Source organism: Mastacembelus armatus, chromosome 10, assembly GCF_900324485.2.
Source record: "Mastacembelus armatus chromosome 10, fMasArm1.2, whole genome shotgun sequence".
NCBI lineage: Eukaryota > Metazoa > Chordata > Actinopteri > Synbranchiformes > Mastacembelidae > Mastacembelus > Mastacembelus armatus.
This window is the reverse complement of record NC_046642.1, coordinates 5905473-5926705: the sequence shown is the minus strand read 5'-3', so window position 1 is coordinate 5926705 and position 21233 is coordinate 5905473. Positions and strand designations below refer to the sequence as shown.

The 21233-nt window shown below is 37.0% G+C and overlaps 1 protein-coding gene across 2 annotated transcripts in view; it reads right to left on the bottom strand.

Annotated features, from left to right (window-relative positions):
• lingo2 (leucine rich repeat and Ig domain containing 2) overlaps positions 1-21233 on the bottom strand; it is a 177520-nt gene that overhangs the window by 134889 nt on the left and 21398 nt on the right. For both annotated transcript variants that reach the window (XM_026330463.1, XM_026330464.1), the window contains exon 2: positions 10704-10776. The gene's annotated coding sequence lies outside the window, so the exon portion shown is untranslated. The remainder of the gene's footprint in view (positions 1-10703; positions 10777-21233) is intronic.

Genomic DNA, 21233 nt, shown 5'->3' with positions numbered 1-21233 from the left:
GCCCTTAACAACTGAACTTGACATATATTATCGGATAATTTAGTGTATGACTTGTGAAAGATCTTCTGAATTACTTTGAGCAATGTGAAAATTAGCTGACAATTATCTGACTCAGACCAACCTTATAACATGCAGCTACATCGACAGATACAGTTTGCAAACTTGGTAGCGAATGACAGAAAAACAGATGTGAGTTTTATCAATGATCCCAATTTATTGTATGACATATATCTTTTGATTTTACACCTAATAACTGTCATTGAAATTCTTTCTACCATGTGTTTGTCTCATATTGTTCAGATTTACAACCCTCAGTCACTACCATTAATTTTGCAGCTGCCCAACAATGAAAAAAAAAATGCAAACCCTGAAATCAGATCCAGAAAGTCCAGTTGTTCAAACAGAATAATGTGTAAACTCTTTTCGGATGCGAAACCATGCTCAAAATTACTGAGAGAATTTTACCGCTTCGATTAGTTAGTTTACCTTTTGATGTAACGATCATGACATAAGGAGTAGAAATACAGTGTTGAGGAACCAGGAATATGCACAAGCACATATTTGATAGGTCATAAAAGCATCTTTCCCAATGATATCGCAGGGTTTACTGGCAAAAGTGAAGTCAGGTTCAAATGCTGGACAGCACAGCATTTTTTGCCAAAGACTCATAATACTGTCATCTAAATCTGTGCCACCAGACTGGCCTTATTCAAAGTAATGAGGAGGCTGTCTACACAGGACTAAAGTCGCTCTGCATGTGGTCTTCTCACAGCCATCTGGCCACAAACAAGACTACTGTCCAAAACTGTTAAGCTGCGTCTAAAAAAGGCAAAAAAAGCAGTATTAAAACTTGCATTTCATCATGAACCAGTTGTCTTGGTATTTGATCCAATAGTTGATGAAAATTTTCTCTATAAATACAGAGAGTTTTTAGTTTTAGTTTTTGTAAAGTGCCTTGAGATGATTTGTATTGTGATTTGGCGCTATACAAATAAAATTGAATTGAATTGAATTGAATTGAATTGACAAAAAAGAATTTCATGGTGGGACAAAAAGAAAATCAAGGGATGACCAAAATCAGCGTCTTCCAGTATGGACTGTTTTCTGTGTATTAGTTGTGCATGGATGCACAATTAACAGAAGAGAGAATTATACAACGCGAATACCTTAAAAAGCTATTTACAAAAAACATAACCAAAATGAATAGGGACCTGTTTGCAAAACTGCCACAAACTACTTATATTTGTGTATGGACCCCTGTCATATAAGTGCTACTTAAGAGAGACAGAATAACAAAAACACAGAATCTTTTCTAACTTTAAACTGTGCATAGTGCAAATATTATTTATATTATTTGACCTGCTGTAATATGGTAGCTTCATTCTAGTTTTTACTTTTTGCTATAAGTGAGGCCATAAGGACACTGGTAGACACTGATTATTACTACTAGATTTTCCAACATACTGGCTTGACCTCAAGAATCTCAGGTTAGCCCACAAAAGAACTGACGAAAGCCCTTCTATCTCAAATCAAAGGAACATGCTCTAAATAATTCTCTTGGGCACAAAGTTGAGAAACAACAAATGTCAAGCTTTTCTGCCTCCATTTTATGACAGACGTGTACTCATTCAAAGAAGAACTTTCAGAGGGACCTTTATGGTAATTTAGATTAACATGGACACTCAAAATGGCCGGTAGTCTGTTACTGCTGACATCATCACCAAATGAGCCCCAAAATGCATCATCGTCCTTAGTTGATGTTTGCCTGACATGCTCATTAATGTGCATATTACATCCCTCTCCCCCACCTTTCCTAATTCTGTGGAAGTAAACATCAACAAATTCACAAGCAGACATGGCTGTAGAGATCAGAGAGATAATTTTGGAGCTTCATGAATGGTAGGTTGGAAAACATAGATACAACATTTACTGTAAAGAATATTCTTTTACTTGTAGTCTCACAGAATTTTCTAAATCTTGAAGTTTCTTGCTTTATATATAACTCTATTGTGTCTTAATGCCAGATGGTGGACATTTGCATCATCTTCTGATAAGATACAGTTTTATAAAAGCTAGCTAAATAAAGAAGCATCTGTGTCAGTGCTTTGGGTTTAACAAATCGAAATAAGCACTTCTTGGCATGATTAATTGAGAATAGCTAACTAGTAAACACACTATGATTCAAGTATGTTATCCAGGATACTCCATATTATGGACTTTTGGCAAAATACAAAGCCCATTGTGGTTGAGACTGTCTTCACCTAATAGACAACTCATTTCTCTTTGTCTAAAGGAAGAAAGACTGGTGCAATTTCTGCAGGTAATTGCTGATGTTAATCACAGTCATATTTAAAAGAAGGAAGAACCTCTGCCATTCTCCTAAGTAAGCAAGGCCAGTGGTCAGCTGCCCCTTAACCAAGAACAGCTTCACTGACTAATTGCTGCAGTCCAGGTGCCAACTCTCCCAGCTTCTAGTCTCTCCTGTAATGACCGTCAGTCCTTATCCAGTTGGGTAACACCATCATATTTCTACAGATCGTGCCTCTATGAGATTGTCTCTGCATGCCTCTGTTAAGTTACAACTCAAACCTCAAAGAGAGAATCCAAATAAATTAACCAAGATATAAATAAAGACCTGTTTACACACCATATAAGGATAAGCTATTGAGGTATTAGAAAATATTAGATAATTTATTGTTATATATTCATTTTCTCTATATTGATTTGATTTTTCTTCTTTGTACATGTGATTTTATTTTGCATGATCTAAATAACTCAAATCTGAAATCTAATTTGATTAGTTATGATATAAAAAACTATAACAGCTAAAAAGTGTCCAATCTCAGACAAGAACACAAATTTTAAATTAGTCCTCATTGATATAGAACACAATTTTCAATAAAGAGAAAAATGCTTATGTTAAAGACAAGGTAAATCTTGTAAATCTTTTGATGGAATGGGGTTGGGGGCAGAATGGGCATTATACAATTTGTTCCTAGTTCCTGTTACTCTTTATCCCTATCCAATTCACCTCCCTGCATGGCCATGTTGCAGAGCAACAGTATTGATCCTTCTTTTGTTTCCATTTTTGAGCTTTTCTTTATAGTGAACAGTCTCTATGCTGTCTAGAAGCTGAGTGATGGCAACTAAAGGGCCCCTTTAGACTAAAGAAGCTACTCGGATGAGTGGTGAAACATTTCAACATTACTAGAAGTCCAGTTGTCATGACTTCACCTGGACGACTGGGGATCTTCACAGACAATTTCTCTGCTGGTACCCAATATTACTGTTTGCTTCAGTTTTCTTGTGTTTGAAACAACTGAGGTGACAAAGCCAACTTTAAGACTACCTTGGGTCATTAGTGACTAGTAAACACACTATGATTCAAGTATGTTATCCAGGATACTCCATATTATGGACTTTTGGCAAAATACAAAGCCCATTGTGGTTGAGACTGTCTTCACCTAATAGACAATAACAACTGAGAGACCAAAAAACTTTGGTAAATTGTATTGTGTTTCTTTCATGTTGCTCTTTCAAGTTATGTTTGCTTATTTATTTATTTTGGAGGTACGCCACCCTAAGAGCAATCTATATCCCACTTCTTCCAGGCTCTTGGGAAGCACACTTAAAGACATCAATACGCTGGGAAATGAGACACAGAGCAATGGGTTCACAGGCAGAGAAGTTAGATGGCTGACTGAGATGCCCTTACATCTTATTTAAGGTGTTGCTGCTCAATGCAGTAGAGTTAATTGAGTGAACTGCTTCCTCTCTTGTTAAAACATAAAACTGCACAGGATGTCCAACCAAAGGGCTGCAACTGGGAATATGTAAGGCAGGTGAATTGATCTTGTTTGATGAAGTGAATGTTACTTTGACATGTATAGTTAACATCACAAACTTTCTATATAATTTTCCGTTTTGAAATTGAAATTGAAAACATCTGAACATTTGGCATCATCTGCATTGTTTCAACACCAAGATCAATTCTCTTGCCATACGTTGTCGCAGGATATACCTTTGAGTTCATTTCTGATTGATTCAACTGTGTGTGAGAAATGATATTCATTAAGCTCAACAGCCACATAAAATCGAACTTGCCCTCAAAAGTTGGCCATTATTGCTGATTTATTCTCAATCAAGTGCTTCAATAAAGGCAAACTTCCATCTTAAGGTTTAAATAAATTTTCCATCCCCTAACCACAGCTGAAGATGTTTAGGTGTACTGAAGGAGAAGGATTAATTCTTATGTTGAATATTCAGATAATTTCCCTGTCTCTCTTCTGCAACATTGCACTGTCAATCAAATGTCAGCTGTTCAGTCGATGTAGTCAAGCCGACCTGTGCTGCCAAGGAAACAAAAACGACAAATGTATTGGGAATACAAATCAACTAGCATTAGAGAGACAGAGAAGGGACTTTGAGATAGCTGAACAAGCCAGTGATAAAAGTATTACAAATTATTCATGATAAATGACCTATAATCTATCAATTTCCAGTTCTAACTAAAACTAAAGCAGTATGAAAACACTAGGATGCAAAGGTTGAACTAGTCAACCTCAATCTGATGAATAGATGTTATAGTTTCTCAGAGGAGTGATACAGCATTAACAGGCATGCAGCTTAAATGTGTCTCAATGGATGATTTGAAAAGTTCCAATGAAGAATTAATCATCTTCTTGTCCGCTGCAACTCCCTACAACCTACAATGATTGATTGTGTTGTCAGAATGCCCCAGTGTTGTCATAATGTGGCTCCACTGTTATCACTTGAGCCCAAATATATGCATTACTTGTTATCTACACATTCACATCAGGCGGCAGTGTTCCGCTACACTCCATCATTGGGATAACACTGCAGAGCCAGCACCAGCAGGGATATGCAGCTCTAACATCTGAGAGAAAACATAAGCAAGCATGAGCTGTAAATTTTGCAGTGTCAGATCGATGAGATCGACAATCACTTCTCTTGCACATTCACTCTTAAGTTACTGCTGAAAACAATTGTCAATGGCTCTAACATGCTCTCAACAAACTACACTTTGATGTGTTAAATCCATTTTGGCAAATGCGGCTATGAGGGGCAGATGACACACAAAGTAACTGATAAACAGATCTAGCCAAAATAAAAATAAAAAGATAAATATTCAAAATAAAAATTCACTTTCACTGCCATGAGCAAAGCACTTTTTAAAGGTGTTTACAAGAATATTTTTGAGCTTAACATTTTCTGACATCATTTTCTGGCCTTGCTTCCTCTCACACATGCCACAATATTCTTTATCTGCTACTTACAGCTAGGTGGCAATGTGAAGTCTAGTCTAAAGCTTTCTTGTTCATCTGCATACTATCTAATGTATCCTTGCTCTGCCATCCTTTCACCCCATGGCATGATGTTGCTGACTGTCAGTTCTTCAGAAGAGCCTCTGATGTGGCAACTTGCGCTCTACAGCTGCTGCTGGGCTACTGGTGGGACTGAGGTTGGAAAGTGATGTTGATGTGTTAAGAGAGAAGTACTCTATTGCAACACAGTTTTGAATGAGCAGCTATGCAGCAGGTGGCATGAAACAGATTCACTGTCAGTGCTGGACTCCAGGGTAAGCTCCCAGGTTTCAGACTTAAGACATATTGAAGAAAACCTTAAATGCCTTTACCATCTTTTTTCTAGGTGTGCCTTTGAGAACGTGCATATTGCAAAACATAGCAAAATGCAATACTGACTTCTTTTGATCTTTTGAAAAAAACGAATTATGAAAGTTCTTATGAAATCTTTTCTTGTATTGTCTTTGCTGCAGTGCAGATATAGTAAATCCACTTTGATAAGAAACTTGTTTTCTTTGACAGGATTACCACACCAGACAGGCCTGCCTGAATCTTACTGCTGCCTTTTCGCTTGTGCCGAGGGCTTCATTAAACAGAACTCAGAAAAATAAAAAAAATCTCTGTCTTCACTGAGCACAAAGATATGTGTGCCAATCTAGAGACAGAAAAACAAGTTGCATCATGCATCAAGAAACAATGGGGAGAATAGAGTCAAATGCAAAGGGGAATGTAAAACAAGTACACCTCAGACAGGTACAGGCAAAACACCCTATGGGCTCTTTGATCATTTTGCAATGTGAACCACACACAACCATTTAGAAACCTCAGTTTTGACCCCAAACCTCCTCTTGAAAAAGATATCTGAGTAGACCTTATCATCCATCCCGTGCACAATTTTTACCTGATCTTGATGAGAAAATGTAGGTGACTTATATGGTACTCAAACCATGCTGTTTGAGCCAGTAATTATTTACCCAGATGATAACTGTGACTATTAATGTCCTGGACCCTTTTATTTTGATATCAAATATTCTAATACATTTTTCCCAAGAAAAATCCTCCCTAACTTACATTTAGAAACCTGGACCCTTTATTATTACAATTTAATGAATGTAGTAAAGCTGCCGAAGCCAAGTAGCTAGTCCCTTTTGTTATCTTCTTTACACCCTTACTAAAGTGTTGCAGTTATGGTTCTTCAGCACATCGAACCCATTTAAAGTAAAATGTCAGATAAGTTATAAACAAGTTAACTATGTAGTGTCATTTAATCAGACAGTACTCCAGAAAACTAACTGCAGAAAATAAGGGTATTGTACACTAACATGGTTATGTGAATAAACAGAACCTGAACAACTGGGATGATTAGTAGTATTCTATGAATTCCTTTGCTGGAAGGATGTACTTCAGGAGAAACACATCTATAGAAAAATACAAGGGAAAACTACACATCTCAAGGTTCATCTTAAAAAAAAGAAAGAAAAAAAAAAAAGAAACAAATCAACCAGGAAATTACTTTATGATAAATGGTGAAGTGTGAGGATTTTAAAAGCTGACTGGGGGAACTGGAAACCAATCACTGGTAACCTTTTAAGCTGTTCCCTTTCCCACTATGGGTGAGAGCAAGATCAAAATGAGCAAAACTGGGTTATTCTGGCCTCTCAGAAACTGACTTCCACAGTCAACCACACACCATTGTGAAATGTTATTGTTCTACTTTATCTTTTATATTTTTAATTTTATATTTCTAGCCATCTGTCAAATGGGAAATGGACCAGCCATTTACAGTAGGTCCTGAAAAAATAGCTGAGACCTAACCATGAAGATTGTGTAGACCCAAGGGCTAATGCAATGGCCTAAAATTCTGTACAAGTCTAGATAAAGTATAGGGTGTTGCTTTATGTTGGCAACAAAGCAGCATAATGGGCTGTTTTTTCAGTATTCATTTACAATTAGTGAAAACACCTCAGTACGTTGTATAGAGTTTGTTTTTCATCAGTATAGAATACAGTATGTCCCGCAATGTTCTTCATAGTTTTGTTTCATTGTTTCAACCATGTGTAAAAACCTCCTACTTCATAATTTGACCTCAGTGTATTTTACTTGTTTCCCCAAAACAACAATGCAGACCCATAAAAGACTATTAACAATTAAAAAAGTACTTCTTAACTTCAAGACTCCAGGCTCTCAGCTTTGAGGTTAATATAAATATAATTTATTCAAGCAATTGCCAAAACTCTAAAATGTAAACAAATACACCATATTTCATCTATTTGAAAATATATTTACCTCTAAGTTAATGAGTTTTATCCTAAAGATGAGGAAAGAAGAACACATTATGGTAAGAAATTCTAATACTGTTAATAATAACTGTTTTAAAAACACATTTTTAAGGGCATTTTACATTTACTAGATAGTATTCAGAAAACAGGAAATGAGTGGAAAGAGATGTGAGGACATGCAGCAACAATTGCCTGGCAGACTCAAACCAGAGATGCTGTGATTACATGTTCATTGTTTTAGACATAGTGCCTTGACAGCCATACCCCAAAGGACCACTATGTTAACTATAATAAAAGTCTAACATAATAAAACACAGCCTATTTTAATATTTTTCTGAGGCAGGAAGAAATAAGAAAATAGTTAACATAAATGCAAAACAAAAACTTTCTTGCAGTTTCTACTTGCCAGATCAGAAACAGGCGGCAGCCCCTCAAAAACGAAAAGATGCAACTTCTTTATAGACCTCAGTTCAGATTCAGCAATTCCACAAGGAAACACCCAAGGTAGAAGTCAGGATTTGAAACCCAAAAACACTAATAATGTAACAGCTGCAAGATAGTACAATACAGCTACTGTCATCACAATACCAGTAACTGCAGGCTAGTAACAGCAATGTCTGCTTCCATTTCGTCACTCTCCCCAGAGCGATCAGGTTTTTACTAGACCCCCATAAACCTCACACGACATTTTCACCTCCTGTTTGATTAGTTGCATTGGCAATTAAAATAAAACAACCTGCTCATGTCCTTAATAAAAACAATATCAATGCAATTACCACTTACACTGTTTAAAATGGGGAAAAATGATTTTGCAATAATTCGATACAATCATGCTTGACTGCTTTCCATTCTGTTGTGCCACATCCTCTCCTGAATCCTCAGCAGCACAACCTGGACTGCTGAATGGGCAGAGTAGTTGGCATGGAACCGAGAGCTGCTCTTATCGGTTTAACCCTCTGGGGTCTGAGGGGGTTTTTGGGGCCTGGACAAATTTTGACATGTCCTGACATTTGTGCTTTTTTCAGTGTTTTTTAAACATATTAATGTCTAAAGTCTGATAACACTGTAATCAGCACAAAATTGGCTACAATAATATGTGAGCATCAAGTTTATACATTATTGTGTTTTTGAGAAAAAAGTGGTTATGCATGGCTAGTGAAAAACTACAATTTTTTACTCACTGAAATAAGACCATAAAACACAAACAGAACATTGGTTCACAAGACTTTGGAGACCAGCATGTTGTAGGCTAAAGTGTTTACTTCAGAGTGCTGTGAATGTCATCTTGTTCACGCATTCACAGAAAACAATACACTGATTTAAATTTTCTAAGACACTTTTTGTCCAGAAAGGCCATATGCAAGAGGGTGTGTCTGAGGATGAATAGTCATGTGATTTACCTGAGAACACAAAAGACGCACTGAACGTCCAGACAAAGGCGCGCATAATGAGCCTTTCAGTCAATGTAGATGGGACGGATTAGTGCAGCACAATACAACACAATGAGGAGCCAAACGATCCTCATTTAAGTTAAAATCAGTGTTTTTACTCTGAGGACAAGCTAAACTATTTGTCTCTGTGTGGAATGTAAGGAGCGCCGCTTCACGTGCGTAACGCGCCATCATCCAAACACGCCGAAAAAGTGAGTAAATTCTATGATGAAGTTTGATATTTTGTGTCATTTCTCGGGGGTGTGCACATATTTACCTGGTTCACCTGAGATTATTTACATGTGAACAGTGAACAGAGTACAAGGCGGGACCGCATTACCTGTAATGAGGTGAGACAGGAAAAAACGGACTTCTCCTTACGTTCATACGGATTAAATAAAAAGTGATGATTTGTTTTCGACTTGAATTGTTTCACTCAAAAGAAAACATTTCAAGCTTTCTAGCCATATAATTCTTATTTTTATGAGGCAAGTATTCGCTGAGATTCTGGTTGTTTTATTTACGCGTCTGTGAAGAGAAATGGCAGAGACAGAAAAGTCCGAGAGCGCACCCTGTCGGCTTTCTTTATTTAAAAAAAGCACAAAGTTTTGTTGTTATTATGATGGTATACCACTAAAACTAGACCCTTTACAGATTTGAATGATATGCTTCTTTTATCTGTACGATCAGAAGTGACGGAGCAATTTAAGTTTGTTTCGGCCTTATCAGGAAATGATGCGTCAAAACGCGCCGGCGCGTGCGTCGACCCCAGAGGGTTAAGAACAATGACAGGGATTGTTGCAAAAGAACAGCTTTAATGATTCAGGATTTATGCCCTTGGGCTGCACTCACCTTGACCATCCCTTGTATACCCATGTTTTGACTTTGGGCACATTTTGAGTCATGTTTTAAACAGAGTACTTGCATTTGTATGTACAACACTAATGTAACACTCAAAAAACAGTCACTAACTTAGAAGGAACCCAATGAATGTACAGGTCACAGTTATTATGCAACAATTATTATACAATACTAAAAGAACTACCAATACTATAATCAATGTCACAGAAACACTGTAACAGTAATAACTACAGTATATGTTGAAATCTTTAAGATGCTAAGCCTCATTTGTTCCCCATCAATGAGTGCCAAAGAAGTGCCAACTGACTATTTTGACTTTCATTAGAAAAAAAAAAAAATCTATGTTAAAAAAAAAAAAAAAGAACAGTGTGCTCTGCAGGCCAATTTAGAGAAAGCCACCCACGGATTCACCTGCTATTAATGCACCTGCAGGGTGCTTTTGTATATAACTGCCATTTTCAGTACGGGCTGTGACAAAGTGCAAGGATACCAGAAGCTCTTTTACACATGTCACAGTTCCAGTAGTGCCCAAATTGCCCTGCTTGCAAAATATGCATAGATATTATGTATAGATAAACCAGAAGACAGAGTTAGGTTACCATCTTGGTTTCCGCATCCACAAGGGAATCTTATTTAGAGAATAGCATTCTTTTAAGCACTCTTTGACCTATGTGTATTTATAGCTCTAAGAATATTCATAGTCAACACATGCTTACAAAAATCTATAACAGTTCATGCATGAAGATATGCTGTTTTTCCCTGAGGAGCACATTTATTCATGCTAAAAGAGACACAAAAGATTAACTTACCATACTGGAACAGAGGCAAAGAACATGTCTGCTTTCTGCCAGGAGAGCGAATAGGTGCCTACACAGATTCAGTCTGGAAAAAAGAAAAGACATCTCTAAAAACAGGCAATACAAATGACATATGATTCCAAGAGACAGATACATCAGAAACATTTGTCAGTACGCATAGACCTTCTGTCTTCTACTACTCTTCTGTACTCTACATCACAATGGATAAGAGCATCAGCTACATGTCTAAAACCTAAATGTAAATCCTAGACTTTATATAATTCCCATCCATATCCCCCAGTTTAATAAAGGACAACTAATTAATTGATTAATTTTATTGCAGACTCGCAGTCCACAACAATAAAATCATATATGCACAAATCTGTGCCATTTTTGGATTTAAAGCCAAACTGATTGTCTGTGGAATCAATGAATCCCTTCTCAAGCAGATTATTTCCCAGGACTCTAGACATTATGCTGGCTACTGCTACTGCTACTGGTCTATAGTTACAGTATCTAGGCTGCAAGGTTTGCCAGCCTTATTTTTTAGAACAGGTAGTAACAAAACAGCCAACATGGACTCTGATAGAAGACCATGAATCAAAAGGCAGTAAAGCAAGTAAGAAGAGCAATTACCAACACAGTAAAATATAACCTTAAAATGTAATTATAATGAACATTGGTGAGTGTGAGTGTGTGAGGTTGTCTGTCTTTGTGCGTCTCTATGTGGCCCTGCAACAGACTGGTGACCTGTCCAGGGTGTACCCCTGCCTTTCACCCTAGAGAGAGCTGGGATAGGCTCCAGCAGATCCCCGTGATCCTGGCTTTCAGGAAAAAGCGGGTATAGAAAATGGATGGATGGATGAACATTGATACATGTAGAGAAAATATCCGACATGACTAAGGAGAAGATTTTAAACAACATAAAATCTGAGATATAGTCCTCATACTGGCCAGCATAATCCACATACAAGTTATGGGCCTTCTGGTGGATTTATGGAGTATGTCCAGAGATCATGATTTAAAATTACATATGCCTTGGAATTTTTTCCCTGAAGGTGAACTTGCAATAGCAGTCTGTCCAGAAACATTCAAAAAATTTCCTTTTCAATGTAAAAACAATATGCTCACTGTAGTATGCTTCTAGGTGCTGTCAGGAAAACACTTTTAGTAAATCTAACATTAATGAAGCTATTGGCTTGAGTACTAATTTCTAAATAAGTAACAGTGAAATTCTAACTTCTATATTTTATATATTAAAATGTCTTAAATTTGGTGAGATTATATTTTAGATGAAGACAAAAATAAAAAGTACAGAAAAACCTCAATCTGCCATTCACTGCACCCCTGCCTTACTGACAGCATGTCTGGAAATAATGAGATTTCTGACCTGAAAGGTATGAGCCTGCAGAATTGACAGGGAAATTCAAAACAGCCACCATTTTTTTTCTTTTTCTTATGATTATGTCTAGATTTGCAATTGGCTGTAGTCTTCCCACTCAAAAAATCTAAACAATCTTTTATCTGTTTTCATCGCACCCGTGTGGCAAGATTATTCAGGTAAACAAGATGCTAGTGCCTTTTTTCTGGATCTGCTGGATCATTCAGAGTATTTTTCACAAAGGGAAAATAATAGCACTGGGAAGAGATTTTGGAGGAGCAGGGTGTAAAGAATGAGAAGAAAGAAGGACAAGTGAGACCGCCCTTGGATGAAATCTTGAGTATGCAAAGGTCAGCAGTACTCTCACAATGAAATGAAATGTAATGCTGCCAAACTGCCAAACACACAGAGAAACACAAATATGCAAACACCCACACACACAGACACACCTAGATGTAGAAACACACCTTCCATAAACTGTCTCCTTGAAGACAATCTAAACTGCCACTGTGCTCACACTTGCTATATGTGCCTACATACACACATTTACACACAAATACACACACAATACACACGATGTATTTTGACATCCTCTCCTTTGCTCTGACTGCGCTGAGATGGGGTCTGTTCTCTTTTTGTGAATACCACGGTGGGCAGGAGCAAAATCACAGCTGACTTTGGGCTGGAGGTGGGGCACAACCCACACAGATCGCCAGTCAATCACAGGACCAACACACACAGACCATCATTCACACTCCCCCAGAAGCTGAGTTATGGCAACTGGACTGGTTGGTTTCACTACAAACGTAGCCTGAACAGCTCGACTAGTGGACAATAGAAGTGAGCACAGATGGATAAATGTGAGATCTCTAACCAACTTCCCTTAGACTGAAGAAGGCACATGAATAAGTGGTGAAACATTTTAAGTCAAGTCCAGTTGCCATGACTTAACTTCTGTATAACTTCACTTTGACGACTGAGACATTTCTGTGCATTTTGCGAGTAACCTTCACATTCACACCTACGGGCAATTTAGAGTTACCAATGAACCTAATCCTAACCAGCATGTCTTCCAAGAATCACTGGGAATACCAGCAACTATTATTGTTATTTCACATGTTCTAAAGGGAATGTTCCTACACGGTTACCTAAAAATACAGATAGCAAAATGTTAACTCTCCTATATAGATCCAACAAATCCTTGTTTGTACATGGAGGTTAACAGTGAAAGCAGGGGACATTTCAACATCACATGGCATCACACTATAAACAGAGTGCCTTTTGTAATCATTTCAAAGACCTCCCTTAACTACCAAAGTGCTCTCTGTGACACTGCAATTTTTTTTTGTGCCAATATGGATTGGGACTTCAGCAAAACATTCTCATTGTGTCACAGCATTTCAGTCAATCTTTCCAGCTCTTGATAAAGACATTAAAACCACTAGGAAAAATACAGATTTAAAAAAATATATATACATTATCTCTGCTGATTGCATTCATCATTATAATTTTTCAGTAGTTCCCTGAAGGCAACAGGCACTAAATAATTGATGGACCTGAAAGCTGTTCGGCTCTGTTGGGGAGTGCCTGCAACTCTTTTGGGAAACAAAAAGCACTTGCAGCTTTGAAACCAGCTGAAGCAGACAGGACCTAGTTAGAATTAGCATTGTGTTCCGTCACACCAAATATTCTGTACCGAGACAATGCAGTACAGTTTCATTACAATGCCGGAGCCTTGCAGGCAGAGACATCAAAGGCCCAGCTTGTCTTGGCCTCAGTTTACCAAGACAATGAGGAGATGGAGATATAGTTAAGACTAATTTCAAAGAGAACTACTGACAGTTTCATTACGAACATGTAATGAGATGAAATAATGTACCACAGTGGTTCACAAACTTTTTCTGCAGGGCCCCCCCTTTTCAGGGGGAACCCAGGATGTAGCTTAACGTAGGAACCTCTACGTGGATGTCCAATTTAAAGTAGAAACCATGTCTTTTTTGTATCACTTCTTAAATAAATCTTTTTGCAAGCATGCCACAAAGAAGACAACCAAAGGTACTGAAGCATCATCATCATTTCCAAATCCATTTGTGAAACCATTTATTTATTTACATTCAGATTTGTGTATTTCCAATTTTATTTAATTGCAATCTGTTATCAGACAAAAACATATCTTAAGATAATTGGGTATATGTTTGTGCCTTTCATTAATTAATAGCTAAATAACTACAAACTGTGTGTCTTCATGCTCAGACTCTTATGTTGAACACTTTGGCAATAACTTCTCTGTCCAGAAATCAACATTCAACCGCCCCATGAACAGACAAATTATTGCACTTCATGCATTTGAATTTATAGCAAAATAAGATGCAATTATAGCTGGCCTCATAATTTCTAAAGCACTTTGTTTAAAAGGGATAACATCACTGAATGAGATAACAGTTGTTCGATAAAGTATCTGGAACAGTCTCGTAAACAGTGTCATATTTCCCACTGGGACCTTTGCAACATACTTTTGGGAGGCTTTAAGCCTAAAGAATCAGTATGTAGGCCACAGTACAAAGCCTTCAGAACACAAAGAGAACGTGGAATTCAGTCAAGGTTTTTAAATGCCACAGCACAGACAGATAGCGCTGGACACTGCTGAAAGAAAATGGTTGTACCCAGACAAGCCCTTTTCATACAACACAGCACAGAGTATGTCAAAGGTGGTTTCAAGGTATTCCACTCAGATCTGTACTGTATTAGTATTTCAGTTGGAATTGAGAGTATAAAAAAATGTCAGTACAAATCAATATGGAGTAAAAGAAAACAGTGTTTATGTATCTCCCTATATACAGCATAAGTATGGGAAATCCCAATATGGAATAACTACATTAGCATCATAGTGATGTTGGTAATCTCCATAGTTTCATGTAATGACTAAAAAAATAATCACTCAATATGTCATGATAAGAGGACTCAAATTTTAAGTCAAATCATATATTCAGAGAGAAAATTAGTTGAGGAGCACATAAAATAATGTGTCATGACTAATCATAGGATTTTTGTGTTGTTTTTTGTGAACAAAGGCAAGAAGTGAGGAATAGCGCAATGTTTTTGCAAAGTGCAATTATCTATGTGGAAAGTATTGTAAAACTAATTAACCTCCAAACGTTATTTACAATGGATTCACTTGAATTAATTCAGACAGTTATGTGTAAAACACAAGAATCCTTCAGGTATGTTGCATTCATAATAGAAGATTATATTGCAGCTGGAGTTGATCAGAATGAAGGTCTGCAGGACAACAAACATGAACAAGTGGAAGTGTCTGGACTATGTGATAAACATTTCTGCTCCCAATTCAAAACCGCTGAATTAAAACATTACAGTTTTACCCACATTTCTGTCCACACTCACATTTACCTCTTAAAACCTTGTGAATTATGGGAATTTACATTGGTCAAACAGGCCCTTAATTTTTGCAGCTAATTTAGTTATTCCTGCTGCATTCATTATACTGACACAGTGTAAGAATATCATTTGCTATAACAATAGTATCCACTAGTGAAAATTATTGGACCATTCAATAACATTATTCATAGGAAAGAAAACTATACTTTCTTGAAACCACCCTATCTATTATCTAGTATTAGCTTATTGCTTAAACCATTTAAAATGTGTTAATTATAAATACCACTTAAATCTCACAATGTCTGTTATTTTTTGTGTATTGTCCAAATTAGCATAAATTATTTCCAGCATAGTGGTATACATGGGTCACCCTTGATAATGGTGGAAAGGGTGTTGGTTTTTGCATCTCTTCATAATTTTCTTTCAAATACATTGTAAATAAGTCTTTCTACAGTGTCTGTAGTTTAACTATCTCCTACGCTGAAAAGATGACAGTGAGCAATCGCTAATTGCTTTTGTTATGTTCACTCAATTTCCCATCAAGGTTTTGTTTTTGCCTTGTTCAGCATAAGATTGGGCAGGGAAATTGCTTCAAACAATGCCAGTCATCTGATTTGCTATAGAAATAAATTATGACAGAAATGTTTCTGACTAAAATTCTACCTCTGTGTCTGATTATAATAGAGGACATGCACAAATAATAAACCCTGAGGTGCCAGCACCTTCTTATTACATTTATTTAGAGAAGTTGAACATGCAGTAAATTATGAATTTCATTGTATTTTTCAGCAGTTCTCATAAATTTTGCTTGACATGAGTGGCAATATTGTGGGTACTTATATAAGTGGGTTGTATATTGGATAGTGCTTGAGAAAGTGTTAATGAGAGATCACACTTTGCATATGCACACATTGTTTTTGAAGTTGCAAACACAGTCTGGCACAAATACTGAAGTGGCCACTATAGAAATTACTTCTGGTAATGTAATATATAAGGTAATATGAGTATGAGGGGTTCTTTCCCACTGCCATGAAACCACATCTTTAAAAAAACACACTACAGAAACAAACAGCAGTTTCCCTGTTTACTGCAGCAAGTGCCTGATGGGCTTTCCCTTTCAACTTATCTTCTTTTTTATGAGCATTTAATTATAAGCATATCTGTTCTTTCAACCTCACGCAATTGCAAAGAATGAGACACAGTGCCTCAGCAAAGGTTGTGTAATTTTGATTGGATAATAAATGCACACCAATGCCTGTATGAGTAGATACAGTCACTTTTTTTTTCTTTTCCTATAATAGTGTCTTCATTATGGAATGGTCAGCATTTACAAACAATGACCCACCTATGGGAACAAATGGATGATGAGGGCAGACCACATCTAATAATGAGAGATAAAGTATTAAAGTATCAAGTCACAAGCTCAGAAGGTGAGGCCAACAAAGCACCCACTCATTTAATAAGTGACTGATATATTCATGTCAACTCCTCCCTAAAATGTGGACTTAAAATGGTTTGACAAAGTCCTGTTGAAATGACAAGATTTTAAAAAGAACAACTGATCAGTTTGAGCCAAATGCTGACTCTTAAATATACAAACAGAGCTTGGGTTAGTAAGACCCAATCCAAATTTCTGTTTCTGTTCTGTACAGAGAACACAAACAATGGCCGCAGCATAGTGATGTATCAAAAAATTATCTTAACGTTGCAATGAAAAAACATGTAAAAATAATACTGGCTTCCTAACAAATGAAAAGTCATACAAATGAAAATAATTTGTTTATATTTTTCAACAACAAATTTGCAGAACTGAGTCTAAGCTCTTTTTCCACCTCCTACATTAGTGATAAAATAATCTACAATCAACTGGGTGAGAAACAAAAGACAGTGTTCTAAACCAATTTAATATGTGTGAATGAAGTTCCAAACATTTAAACAAAAAATTATTTAATACAAGTAATTTAGCATGTTACTAATTTCCTTAAAACAATCTCAGCTCAGTTGCGTAATCAGATACAGATCCCTCATTCTTCCCCAGCTCAAAAGAAACAAAAAACAAAACACATGACTCCATGTTGGCTAAGGTACATTTAAATCTACTCAGATATCTGATGTATTGATACACTGACATAAGAGACACATTAAGACACAAAAGTACACCTAACAAGAGAAGAGGGGGACACTTTGAAAATTCTGAGCTATCAAAGTAAAGCCAATGATTTTTGCACCTATGCAGCCAATGCCACCATCCTTTGTCCTCATGATGATGAGCCAGTGTCCTGATTTAAATCTCCCACCTCCCCTGGCCCACATATACAAACACTCAGACAGCAGGCAACACCTTAGTGCACACAGACTATAATTTCCAGAGTCTCTGCTCTAACATAAAAAATATGTTTATTATGGGATTCCTCGGGAATTAGCTTGCGTTGTATAGAGCTGAAGAACATATATTTCAAGGAATGTCAGCTAGAGTGCAAAAATGTAATGAAAGATGGGTTGACTATAATTATTATATTAGCTGCTTGTGCCCAATTTAGGGGAAAAACTGCTTATTTAATCAGACTATACTGCCCTGGTGACAGCATGTTTTAATTTAGGCACAAACATAAAAAAAAATATTAACTCCACCTGATTTGCACCTGCCTCAGTAAATCAAAGAGCGTGTTTTTGATTTGCATTACAAAACTAGGCGTTAAAACTAACCTACAAAGGGAACCTACCTGTTCTCTGCTATACCTGTCCTAATTCTTAATCATTTTATTGCTTTTAAGATTAACAGGCGCAGTGTGGCCAGCTCAGTAGGGCAGTGTGTGTCCTTGAACTGCTGCATCTTATCCAATTACACTGATCGGTTGAAAGCCAAGCAAGCAGGCAATGCAGCAACTCAAAGAAACAAACTCAGAAACACTGACTGATAATAGTGTTCAAAGATGAGTGGACACAAATACACCTTTATTCTGCCTCTCTTCTACAAACATAGCAAGGTCTGTGTCGGTTGTAAAGAGGTAAACAGCATTATGAAATAAAGCACAGATACACTTAGAAAAAAATAGGAAATAGAAAATAAACACTGTGCTTCAATAGGTAGAAGGGCACAGTCTTCAGCTAATGCTGCTAAACAAGTGTGCTTGAGAGAGCATTGTACCATATGCCATTAGGTGGTTTTGTGTGATACCTGCTTATCCAAGTTTGGTAAAATATTGTTGTCTATTATTGTCACTTACTGCTGTTTCAAGGCCTACTGCTGACTATAGCAGCATTATTCTCTGCCTGTCAGCCTGCACCTAATCACTGCCAATGTGCAATACAATCCAGATTTAGTATCATCACACCGTATCTTGTGTGCAGAGTGATATTCATTTTCAACTCTACAGGAGACTTTTTAAATGTCACTGCATTATAGAGTACTATCTTAACAGTTCCTTCAATTACTGTGGCAAAGTTTCTGAAAATGACAAACCTCTAATTTAAATCAAACTTACTTCAGCATGTAGGACATGAAGTTTACTTTGACATCAACCTTTGTTATAACAGATGGGCTAATTCTCTCTATATGATATATCTCACGACCTCTCTATTAAGAAAAAAAGGCCACCTACAATACTCAATAAATTTTAACTACCATAAAATAATGACATTTGTTTTAAAAAAACAAATTTTGCATTGAAAAATTGCTCATATGTGTTTTAATGTAGTCTATTACCATGTGTAAATGCTTTGCAAACAGTGTTATATACGCAAGGTCTGCCTATTCTAGCTATCAGACTCAACAGTATTTTGCTCACTACACCTAACAAACCGATCTACATCCTTGTGTTGGCTGTATGGAGGTAGCAGTGCTATGGATGTACAATCCTAATGCTCCCTGTGTACATACTGGAATGAATACAAGTCATCCAGCAGCGGTCCACTCTACCATGGTAATTCAGCAGTTTCTCCTCCCTTATGGCTCCCTGTGGTAAATTTCCTTCTTACAGTTCAGAATGCTGATTAATTAGGTTTAAAAAAAAAATAGAACTCTAGTCCTTCAGGTGAGTGATCAGAGCTATATGGACAAACTTAGCGACATCTAAAATAAAGCGACATCTAAAATCTTTCACCACCAAATTTAAGCACATGAAGACATAATCGATGGTGGCCGACAAGGGAAAACGCGCTGCAACGGCCAAAACACCCGCAAGAGAGAAACGGCGCAACATTGAAAACACATGCCAGAGAGAAAACACGGAAAAAGTGAAATGCTGCAAGAGAGAAAACAGCGGAAGTGCGCCAGGCCGAGAGCGGGACCCCGAACTGAGGGATGCTATGGACAAAGTTTGGCTAACTTTCAGCCTGGCGCACTTCCGCTACATTATTTGAAATATTCTGTGCAAAGTGGACAATCTCTGATCTGCCAATTAACGGTTTCTATCATTTAATAAGGTGTACTGCTGACTAAGAAACATTGCTACTTCTCCCTGCACAAATAACCACATAAATAGACAAGAATGATGTAAATTTGTTTAAACCTTTTTTCAGGGTGAGAAAAGAGCATCTTGTCTTTATTCTCTATACCTTCATACAGAGAGCCTTATCTCTCCTCTGCAGAATTTTCCTCTTTTTTTTTTTACCATAATGTCATGGTACTGTTCACCCCCAGTCTGCCTCTGTTCACAGCAACAAATCATGGTTTGGCTCGTTTTGTCTTCAGGACAACCAACTGTCTGTTTCTTATTCAAGCTCTCAGCCTCCTTAGCACATTGTACTCACTTGCCCATTGTTCTTGCCTCCGTCTGTCCCTTGTTATTTATGGAATGCAAAACTGCAGGAGTACAGAGAGGTAGCCTGGAGCTCCACTATGCCCACAGCCAAGCTGCCCAATCACTGCCAAGAGATTATGGAAAGGCCTTGTCAGAGTCAGGAAGCCTTCTGTCACCTCTACCATGCCACCTCCCCTGCAAAGAATTCTGCACACTCCTTCAGGCTGATCAACATCTTATGTGAGGATGAAGTGATGACTTAGTGTACTGGATTATAGAGTGATGTTTTCATTCCCTCATACTTGAGGAAATTATTAGTTCTTCCTTTCAGTGTGGTCATGCACAGGCAGCCTGATGCACATTTGTGAGTACAAAACATCTATATAACATGTAGATTATATATCAAATTTTTGACACTCCAGGGATCAAATGGCATCTGAACAAAATTATATTAAATAATGAATAGTGTCCACTGGGGACTTTTCTCAGTTTTTCAATGTATCCATGTATTTCCTTAGCTCCCCTGCTTTTTTATATTTTATATTTTATATGGCTCTATGAACCTGTGTAAAATATTATTTAGATGAGATAAAATAAAAGTCATTATGTCTCACAATTATTGTGCAATATATCTCTAATATTCTTTTTATATGACATGTCTTTATGTAAACAGAACAAAAAACATCATTACTGAACAGTGAAATCTATATGCCAAACAACTTAAACCTCATATTTGCTATTAATTATCTCACTTTTATTTTTTTGATGTGTGTCATAGTACTGTTGGAGGGTGGCAGAGAGGGGTAACTTTCTCATTATGTATTTTAAATGTTTATACAACTGATCTCATTAGACTGCTTAACTGCTTCCATTAGAATATACTGTCGATCGTATTAGACAATGTACTGATGTATAAAATACAATTTTTGCATCAACAGTTTGGTTCACCTAGACGAAGACATATGACTCTCGTGAATGTGTGTGTCTCGATCTCTCTAAAAGCATGTGGAAACTTGTTCTGCA